Below are 10864 nucleotides of genomic sequence, written 5' to 3'. Positions count from 1 at the left end.
CTTTTTCATTTTTGATACTGGTAATTTGGTTTTCTTCTTTCCTTTTTATATCAAATTAAACAAACAAAAATTTATCTTTTTCATAAAATCAACTCTTAGTTTTATTTATTCAAAAGTTTTCCTCCTTTTGATTTTTATTAATTTTTCCTTTGATTTTCAGAATTTCTAATTTGATATTTAATTGGGGATATTTTAATTTGTTCTTCCTCTAGCTTTTTTAATTATATGACCATTTCACTGATTTCCTCTTTCACTATTTTATTCATATAAGTATTTAGAGATATAAAATTTCCCCTAATAACTGCTTTGATTTTATCCCACAAGTACTACTATGTTGTCTCCTTGTCATTGTCTTGAATGAAATTATTGATTAATTCTATGATTTATTGTTTTGTCCCACTCATTCTTTAAAATGAGGTTAGTTTATTTAATTTCAGCTCTGTCTCTCCATGTCCCTTTATTGCATGTGATTTTATTGCATTATGATCTAAAAAGGATGCATTCAATATTTCTACCTTTCTGCATCTGATCATGTGTTTTTTAAATATCCTAATAAATGGTTTTCTAGCATCCTATTCACCTCCTTAGCTTCCTTCTTGTTTATTTTATGATTAGATTTCTGTATATCTCTCTGCTTCAAAACAGTATGTTGTAAGATTCTGGTTTTTAATCCACTCTACTGTCCCCTTTTGTTTCATGGGAGAGTTCATCCCATTCACATTCACAGTTATAATTGCTAACTCTTTATTCCCCTCCTTGCTATCCTCCATTTCTAACCCTTCTCATCAGTGTTTTCCTTCTGAATACTGCCTCCCTCATTCTGTGCCACCCTCTCTTTTCTTCCCCTTTTCCCCTTTTCCTTCCCTCCCTTCTATGAGTCCCTCCTTCATTTCCCCCCCTTCCCCCCCCATACTTGAAGAGTACGATAAATTTCTAAATCCATCTGGTTGTATGTGTTATTCCCATTTTGAGCTAAATCCAAGGAAAGTAAGATTCTAGCAGTTCTCACCCCTCTTGTCTTACCCTCTATTTTAATAGGTCCTTTGCACCTCTTTATGTGTTGTAATTTGTCTCATTCTGTCTCTCCTTCTTCCTGTCCCATTACAATTCCCCTTTTTTATAATGTCTTAAATTTTTTTAAATCATCCCATCAAAATCAACTTTTGTCCATTCCTTCAGCCTAAATGCATTCCCTCTAACAAAGTTATAATCCTCAAGAATTATAATAATCTTCCTACCAGATAGAGCTGTGTAACCCATTTCATCTTACTGAATTGCAGCTTCTTTCTTTTCCCTTGCTTTCCTTTTCATGTATCTTTTGAGAGTCTCCTGTTTGAAGCTCAGATTTTCTGTTCAACTCTGGTCTTTCATCAGGAAAGTTAGAAAGTCACCTATTTCATTAAATGTCCATCTTCTGAAAGAGTGAGTTCAGTTTTGCTGTGTAGTTGATTCTTGGTTGTAACCCAAACTCCCTTGCCCTCTGGAATATTATATTCCCTACCCTTCTATCCTCTAAAGTTGATACAGCCAGGTCCTGTATAATCCTGAATAGCTCCTCAGTATTTGAAATTCTTCTTTCTGTCCACTTGCAGGATTTTCTTCTTGATCTGATAATTATGGAGTTTGGTTACAATATTCCTTGGCATTTTGATTTAGGGAACCCTTTCAGGAGTTGGTCAATGGATTCTTTCAATTATTATTATGCCTCTGGTTCCAGGGTATCAGAGCAGTTTTCATTGACAATTTCTTGAAGAATGCTATTCAGGGTTTTTTTTAAGCATGACTTTAAGGTAGTACAATAATTCTTAATTTTATCTTTCCTGGATCTATTTTCCAGATCACTTGTTTTACCAATGAGGTATTTTACATTTTCCTCTATATTTTCATATTCGTGTGTGTGTGTGTGTGTGTGTGTGTGTGTGTGTGTGTGTGTGTAACTGATTCTTGACCTTTCATGGAGAGACTAGCTTCCACTAGTTCCAACCTATTCTTCAAGGCTTTTTTCTTCATTTAGCATTTGCATCTCTTTTTTCCATTTGGTCAATTCTATTTTTTTAATTTCTTTTTAGGTTTTTTTTTTTTTTTTGCAAGGCAATGGAGTTAAGTGGCTGGCTTGCCCAAGGCCACACAGCTAATTAATTATTAAGTGTCTGAGACCGGATTTGAACTCACATACTCCTGACTCCAGGGCTGGTACTTTATCTACTATGCCATCTAGCTGCTCCTGGTCAATTCTATTTTTAAAGAAGCTGTTAACTTTTCCCCCTTTTCCAAATTGCATTTTTGAAGGAATTAATTCCTTTTTGCATTTACCCAATTGTCATTTTTAAAGCGGATCACTCCCAAGATGGTTGGGAAATGTTAGAACACCTGGGGCTGTCTTTGGGCAATCTGTGCCATAACACCAGCCCTTACTGATTGGGAATCTCAAGGTTTTGCTGGTTAGATCTGGCAGTCCAGACTGCTGGTTAATTGGAGGGTCCTGGGCACCCATTCTGGAGCTTTCCAGTGCATCCACTGCACAGCTGATCCAACTCAAAACTGCAAAAGCCTCAGCTAGAGATGGCCCCAACAGCTAAGGATCTCAGCTTAGTCCTTGCCTTGCCCTACCATCTATACACTAACTTTTTGTTGTCAGTTCTGGGTACCCTAACACTCACACTCCAAGACAGACGTTGCTGAAAGATAGTCTTCTCTGTTCTTTTGTGGGTTCTGTTGTTCCAAAATCTTTTAAGAGGCTTTATTAATGTTTCTGAAAGAAACCAAGAAAATTTTAAGAAAGTTCCTAGTCTCTCACCTTCATCTTGGCCAGAATACATAGCAGGAACTTATTAAATATGCTTATTTTTCCTTCCCCATCCAACGTACTTGCCCATCAACTGAGGAATGGTTGAATAAATTATGAAATGCGAATGTAATAGAATAAAACATGAGGAAAAAGAAAGATTCAAAGACTCACAAAAAAGGATTATATGAACTAATACAGAATGAAGTAAGCAGTACCAGGCCAAAAATTTATTGTATAGCATTAATACCATAAAAAGACATTAGCAAGTGAAATAGTATAGAAAGGTAAATGCCTTTGCATATCTGTTGGGGCAGGAGACAAGTGATTAGGTAATCCATGATCACTTGAATTTCCCCCAATTCAGCTGGTGAACTCACAGAAGATGAAGGGAAAGTAATCAGGACAAGAGACTTAGTTCTTAAATTCAGAATGCAGAATGACTTATACCTTGCCTCCTTTTGTCCTTTGTAGTTCTGTAGTCAAAATCAATCAAATTAGAGGGGTATCATCTCTGATATCAGAGAAGAGAATTTTATATGAAAGAAGACAACTCTTGAGAAGGATTCATTCTTTCCCTATCAAATAAAGGTGAGAGGAAGCAAAACTTTTTCCCTCCATTCCCTTTGGACCACAATTTCTTACAACAGAACTATTTGCCTAATCGGGTACAATATAGCTGACTGAACACAGGCATAATGAAACAAAACAAAATACCTAAAGGAGATTCCTGAATTGAAAGACAGCTATCCCTAGTTATTGGGAGTTGATCTACTGAGAGAAGCAAACCAATGGAACCCAGCTGAATGATCTGTCCAATAGAGAAACATCTCATTCATCCAGAAAAATAGAACAAAGAATCCACTAGATGAAAAAGACCTCAGATCCCTGAAGTACATAGCGTTTAGTTTCCCTGAGGTAATTCTGTTCCTTCTATATATGCTTCTCTTCTAGATAAATTTTTGTATGTCTCTATTTTTCCTCATTGATGCTATATGCATTAGTGGATGAGAGTGCCTGAGATTAAAGGAAGGAGAGGGGATATTTTATTACTACTACTACTACTACTACTACTACTACTACTACTACTACTATTACTACTACTACTACTACTACTGATTTTAGTAGTAATTATTGTATTATATATTATTAATTATTATATATCAATTATTATATTAATATATTAATTATAATTATGTTTTTCTTGAGGATTGCTCATTTTTTTATCTTCATATATCTAGTCCCTTGCATAGTGCCTGTTTTTATTATTTTTCTGTCCATACCTATGATTTCATCAGCTTAAAGAGCTCCTTATTCTACCAGTGAAGATCCACATATTTGGGCAACTTTTAGACTTAGAGGATTTTCTAAGATATTAAGTGATTTGTACCTTTCCACAAAGCAAATATGCATCAGAGATTAGACTTGAACCTGAGGCATTGGGATCTCTCCATCAGCAAATATTTACTAAATGCCTTTTGATTTGAACTGAATTGTATTCCCACATTATCACTGCAGAAACTGAGTTTCAAAGAGATAACAGCCCCATAACCACATTACTAATTAGTTTTGGATAATTCTGGATTTAAATCTAGATCTTTTCTGATGGCAAATCAAATGAAAACTTGATTATATATGTATTATATGTATGTATTTGAGAGGGGCGGCTAGGTTGCGCAGTGGATAGAGCACTGGCCCTGGAGTCAGTTGTACCTGAGTTCAAATCCAACCTCAGACACTTAATTACCTAGCTGTGTGGCTTTGGACAAGCTACTTAACCCCATTTGCCTTGCAAAAACCTAAAAAAAAAACTTATTGTGAAATTATATTGACTTTAATTCTAATGAAGAGATATAGGGATGTACCGGGAGCAGTAAAGTGGCAAAGTAAATAGAGTGCTAAGATTGGAGTCAGGAAAAGTTGAGTTTAAATCTGGCCTCAGGCATCCACTAATTGTGTGATCCTGTACAAGTCCCTGTTTGCCTCAGTTTTCTCAACCATAAAATGAAGATAATAACAGCACCTATCTCACAAGGTTGTTAGAAGGATCTAATGAAATGATTTGCGATACTTAGTAACAAATTTAAATGTTAGTTATAATAATGATAATAAAAAACTGGTATTTTATTATATTCCTTTTTTTCTTGTCAGTGTAAAGACTGGAGTGGAACAGATTTTAATATCAGATTGGTTGATCCTTGATAAGTTTTGTTGATCTAGTTTATATCTTTCTTTTTGTATTCTTATAAAAAATAAGAGATGAAGAAGTCACATAAAAGAGAAGGGAAAGAGATATAAAGGAGGGGAATATATAGAGAAATTATATGTGATATGAGAACAAAATTTCTAAATAAAAAACTTAAAAGAAAGTAAAATGGACATATCACTCAGTTTTTCCTTCTCTCCAGACAATTTTGTGGAGCCACAAGTTACATAATAATTTCAATCTGAACTGGTAAAGGGAATTTCCTTACAGAACTTTGTATCTAATGAAATCACATGCAAAGACATGCAAAAAAAGTATCAGCTATAATAAATTAAAAGTAAACATTTTTATTTTGATAAATCAGTTAGTTAGATTTGAGAGATAAAATAAAGTAGGGGTTGTAGAGAAGGACCCATCCTTCTCCATCCCTCACTGAAGACACATCTTACCATCTGGAGAATTATAAGCAAGATGTTATAAGGTTGGGAGCCACTCCTTTTTTATATGCACTGTTTTATAAGTTTTATATGGATCAGTTCTTCTGACATAGAAGCCAAGTAGAGAACTCTATCATAGGCAGCTAGGTGGCCTGGGGCATGTATTTACTAGCTGTGTGATCCTGAGCAAGTCACTTAACCCTATTTGCCTCAGTTGTCTCAATTGTAAAATGAGCTGGAGTCAGAAATGGCAAGTCAACATGGTACCTTGTCAAGCCCAAATGAGTCAGATATGACTGGAACAACTGAAAACACACACACACACACACACACACACACAAACACACAAAGCCCCTCAGCAATGAATCTTTGCTGGTCTCCCAAAGTAGGGTCTAAGGCTTTCAAACAGTTGACCAGGAAAAGGAAGGGGATTCTGACAGTGTTCTTGATTGTTCATGCTATGTAAGACTTGATAGTATGGTATGGGAGCAAGATTATTATATTTGGGGTCAGAGCAGCTGGGCTCAAATACTCAACCTATGACTTAGTAACTGGATGACCTCAGAAAATCCAGTTACCTCAATTATTTCAAATTGGGCCTCAATTTCCTTATTTGTAATATGAGCTATTTGGATAAGATGGCTTCTAAGTTCTCTCTAAAACTATACATGAACCATCTTTCCTTAGAGATGGCATGACTGTTCAATCTGCACCTAGAGCATACTGGAGGCAGATATCTAGAATGGCAAGAGTAAATAAAAACCAGACCAAAGTTGAGAAATCCAGAGTAACAATAAGGAGATCTTCCCATTAGCTTTGAACTCCTCCTATGAGCATAAGGGTAGAGAATGAGAGAGAGGGAAGAAGAGTACTAAAAATAAGTCAAATAAGAAAGGGAAGTGGGCAACTAGTTGTGCAACTTTTTTTTCTGGAATGATCAACATTCTATGATGTGACTTTAATAGAGGCATAGATTAGAAATAGAGAAACTGGTCACTTGGTAACACAGCTTAATGCCAAAGAATCTCTAAGGATAATTAAAAGACTTTTCTTTTTAAATGTCTCGAAAATTTTTCAAAAGGCAGACAAGAAAATAAACATCAGATATAGAAATTTCTTATTAAAATATAATGAAGAGGCTTTACCTTTTCACCTTTTAGGATCTCTACCTAAGGTGAAAAGCCTAAGGAAACTCAAGGTAGTGGTTTAAATGGTAAAACTTTAAGATAAAACAATACTTTAGAAGAGGATAACCATAGAGAAGCAGTATGGTCAAAGGGAAAACAGATTTGCAATCATAAGAGCCCTCTGACCTTTACTTGGTGTCCCTGGGCAAGTGGGACCATAAGAGATAATTTCTTTATCTTCATCTAAAAGAGATAATGATACCTGGAGTTTCCAATTCATACATCTGCTCAGAGGATCACATAAGATAAAACTCTCCTTCATAAGAAAGAAATACAGTCATTGATGTTGCTCTTAAAACTTGCATATTCATATATATATATAATATTTAAAAATCTACATCATTCATATATATGTATGTATAATATAATCTATATTTGAACATGAATATCTCATTCTATAACTATATCACCTCTCTGCCTGAAGAAGTTTGCCTATTTATCATTCTTTTGGAGTTATACTCAATTCCTTAATTGTTCAAGGATTTTAAGCCTTTCAAAATAATTTTCTTATATAATGTTGTAGTCATTATCTTGGGCAGCTGGGTGGCACAGCAGGTAGAGTACTGAACCTGGTGTCAAGAACTCATCTTCCTTAGTTCGAACTTGGTCACTAGCTAGGTGACCCTGGGCAAATCATATAAACTGTTTTACCTTAGCTTCCTCATCTGTAAAATGATCTGGAGAATGAAATGGTCAATCACTTCAGTATCTTTGCCAAGAATATACGAAATGGGATCTTGAAGAGTCAGACACAGCTAAAAATGACTGAATAGCAACTATTATTATATTAATTGTTCTCTTTCATCTGCTAATTTCACTCTATCATTTCAAACAAGCTTTCCCAGATTTCTCTGAATCTATCCCTTTTGTCATTTCTTACAATATAATAATAGTTTATTATAGTCATGTACTATAATTTGATTAGTCATTCCCCAATTTTTGGACAGCCACTTTTCCCCAATTCTTTGCTACAATAAAAAATGTTGCCAAAAACATTTTTTGTACTTATGGGTCTTACATATCTGAGGTTTTGAGAGAGGCTTTAATCTACCCAGATTCACAGACAGTATATGTCAGAGTTTGAACATCCCAGTTCATCTTAACTGCCTTTATTACATATAGTCTGTATTATTTTAAAACTTTAGTTACCTTGGCAAAGGTCACTAGCCATTAAAGAGAGAGAGAGAATTGTAACTGAAGGCCTCCAAAGCATATATTTATATACTCATATCTTTATAAGATGAGATAAGTTCAAAAAGAGAGATCTAGCAATGTCTTACAAAAATGGGAAGAGATTGACTTCATTAGGGGAAAGAGGTATTCCCCAAACAAAGCCTTAAAGATCAAGAGAACATCAATAGACATTTGTACAAGGACTATATGCTATGCTTGTGTGAGCACCTCAAGATGGGAAAGAACAAAATAATATGAGGCAACAAGAAGCAATTTTAATTGACTAGTACCCAGAATGCATGAAAAACTGTATTTTGAAATTAAGCTGGAAAATCAAATTGGAACCAATTTGTGAATCAACTTAAATACCACACTATCAAGAATTTATATTTTATCCTATGTTGATAGGGAGTTTTTTTAATAGAGTATGACATAGCAAGTGTCATAGTTAGAAAACCATTATTCAGGTGGTATTCACTGTTTCTGTGGATTCAAAGACTGAAGTTGAAACAGTTCCTGACCCCAAGGAGCTTCTATCTCAATGGGGAAGACTGCTTGCACAACCATAAAAACATGCAAAACACAAATAGAGCAGATGATACAAAGGAATCTTGGAGGGGAAATTGAACTGACATTTGAGGAAACAAGAGATTCCAGGAGATGGAGGTAAGAAGGAGATCTACTCCATGCATGAGAGGTTGCCATTGCAAGGGCAAGAGGAACATTAAGGTAGTTTGATTGGGCTAAAAGAATGTGTGGAGAAGAATATACAGTAAGGCCAGGAAAGTCAGTAATGGATAATATATGAAGAGTTTTCATTACCATGGAGGTACTAAAAAACCACTGGAATTTGTTGAGTAAGGGAGGTGATTTGCTAAGTCTGACTCTAGAAGGAATACTTTTGTAGCTGTAGGGAGAAAAGAATGGTGATAAAAGAGATTAGGGACAAGAAGATCACTATGAAGCTATTGCAATAATCCAGGAGTGAGATGTTGAAGCTGGGACTAAGCTGCCAAGTGTGTAAGTTAGGGATGTCATAAATAAGTGAAAGTAATGGCATTTATTTAACAGCTTAACATCTGTATGGAGTGAATAAGAGTGAAAAGATGAGGAAGACCCTGAATCTGCAAACCCAGGCTAATGGCCAGATCAGGGTAACTTTTGCAGAAATAGAGAAGTTATAGAAGAGGGGTGTGTTTGGAGGAAAGATATGAGACTGTGAAGACTATTTTAACAACTACATCAAAGAGTGAAGAAAGTAAAGATAAGCGCCCCATTAGGAGGTCATTTCTATAGTCTAGAAGAAAAGTAATGAGTGATAGCAGAGAGAGAAGGAGGGAGGAATCAAAATGGAAGAGTATAGAGAAATGAAAAGGGAGATCAGCCCTGAGGGTTCTCACAGCAAATGCTGCTGCTTGACTAGCAGATGGCTGAAGAATTAGTCATTCAGAGTTCTGGAGTCTAATTCTGACTTGTATTCAGATTCAAGAGCTGTTTCAAAGGAGGTCTTACAAATGGAACTAGGAGAAAAGAGGCATATGGTAGGTGATAAGAGATAGGGGCAATGAGGACATGGCTATGTAAGGGGAAGTATGAGTAGAAATGAAACTGCAGAAAAAGGGAAATTATTAAAAATATACTGAACAGCTGCTAAATTTACAAATGTAACTTTTCAAAACATTAGTCATTAAGCTTTCAACATTGCAATAAGCAAACATGAGAGGAATTTATCAACAATTAACTGAAACAATATCAGAAAGCATGGATTTTTAGATGTCTTTTTTTTTTAAAGTTCTAAATTAAGGAAGGAAATTGAAAGCAGGTTCCTGAAATATATAATTTAGTCCCATATTGAGATGTTTCTACAATAGAGAACATGAAGAGGGAGATTAGGGTTGGAATTCAGTATCTCAATCTGCATTTTCTTTCTACTATATTGTAGATGACTGAGGGCAGAGGCTATGTCTTATTTCTCTCTGTATCTCTTTGTATAACTTCAGTCAGTCAGTCAATACACATTTATTAAGAATGGGTCAAGAAGGGCAGCTAAGTGGTGCGGTGAATAGAGCACTGGCCCTGGAGTCAGGAGTACCTGAGTTCAAATCCAGTCTCAGACACTTAAAAACTTGCCTAGCTGTGTGACCTTGGGTAAGTCACTTAACCCCAATGCCTTAAATAAAATTATTTTTTAAAAAAAGAATGAGTCAAACACTGTGTTAGAAATTGGGGGATACAAAATAAGTTCAAAAACTGCTCCCTTACAGTCTAAGGTAGCTTACAGTGTAATGGGGGAGACAATATGCCAACAACTATGTATAAACAAGCTATATACATATATATATATATATATATATATATATATATATATATATATATAGGATAAATAGGAAATAATTAGCAAAGACAATAAGGGAGGTCAATACCATAGAGTGCCAGGTCTAAAATCAGGAAAAATCATCTTCCTGAGTGCAAATATGACCTCAAATCCTATCTAGCTCTGTGATCTTGGACAAGTCATTTCACCCTGTTTACCTCTGTTTCCTTATCTATAAAATGATTTGGAAAAAGAAATGGGAAGCTTTTGCAGTATCTCTGCCAAGAAAACTCCAAAAGGGGTCACAAAGAGTTAACACAAAACTAAAGCAAATGAATAACAAAAATAGCAGAAATAATTTAAGCAGTATAATTTAGCAGGATAGTAATTAAGAAATAGTAGTATTAAGATGAATCAAGTATAGTATACTTGTACATTGTTCATTTCATTGGCATCTTAGTACTGATTTTCTTTATACTATATTTGGAGGGCAATGAAAATAATACATAGACAATTCTTTTTTTATTTTTGCATCTTCTTTCATGATATGTCTTGCACATTTCACACTGACACTCAATAATTAGTTTTCTGTCATATTGAAGTAAATCACCAAATAACTAAACCAAGCTATGCTCCTAACTATGTATTCTTAGGCAAAGCACTACATCTCAATTTCCTCACTTGTAAAATAAGAGGATTGAATTATTTTATCTCTAAGATATTGATTGAAATTATCATCTTGTATTTGTATCAACTTGTATT

General features: G+C 34.9%; 1 protein-coding gene across 1 annotated transcript in view; it reads left to right on the top strand.

The window, feature by feature from the left end:
• The first annotated feature begins 8438 nt into the window (after window positions 1–8438).
• Window positions 8439–10864, top strand: part of ATP6V1G3 (ATPase H+ transporting V1 subunit G3) — a 47534-nt gene continuing 45108 nt past the window's right edge. The window contains exon 1 of the mRNA XM_074222294.1: window positions 8439–8454. The gene's annotated coding sequence lies outside the window, so the exon portion shown is untranslated. The remainder of the gene's footprint in view (window positions 8455–10864) is intronic.

This window comes from Macrotis lagotis, chromosome 2 (assembly GCF_037893015.1).
Source record: "Macrotis lagotis isolate mMagLag1 chromosome 2, bilby.v1.9.chrom.fasta, whole genome shotgun sequence".
In the NCBI taxonomy this organism is placed as follows: Eukaryota; Metazoa; Chordata; class Mammalia; order Peramelemorphia; family Peramelidae; genus Macrotis; species Macrotis lagotis.
This window is presented reverse-complemented; position numbering and strand designations above follow the sequence as displayed.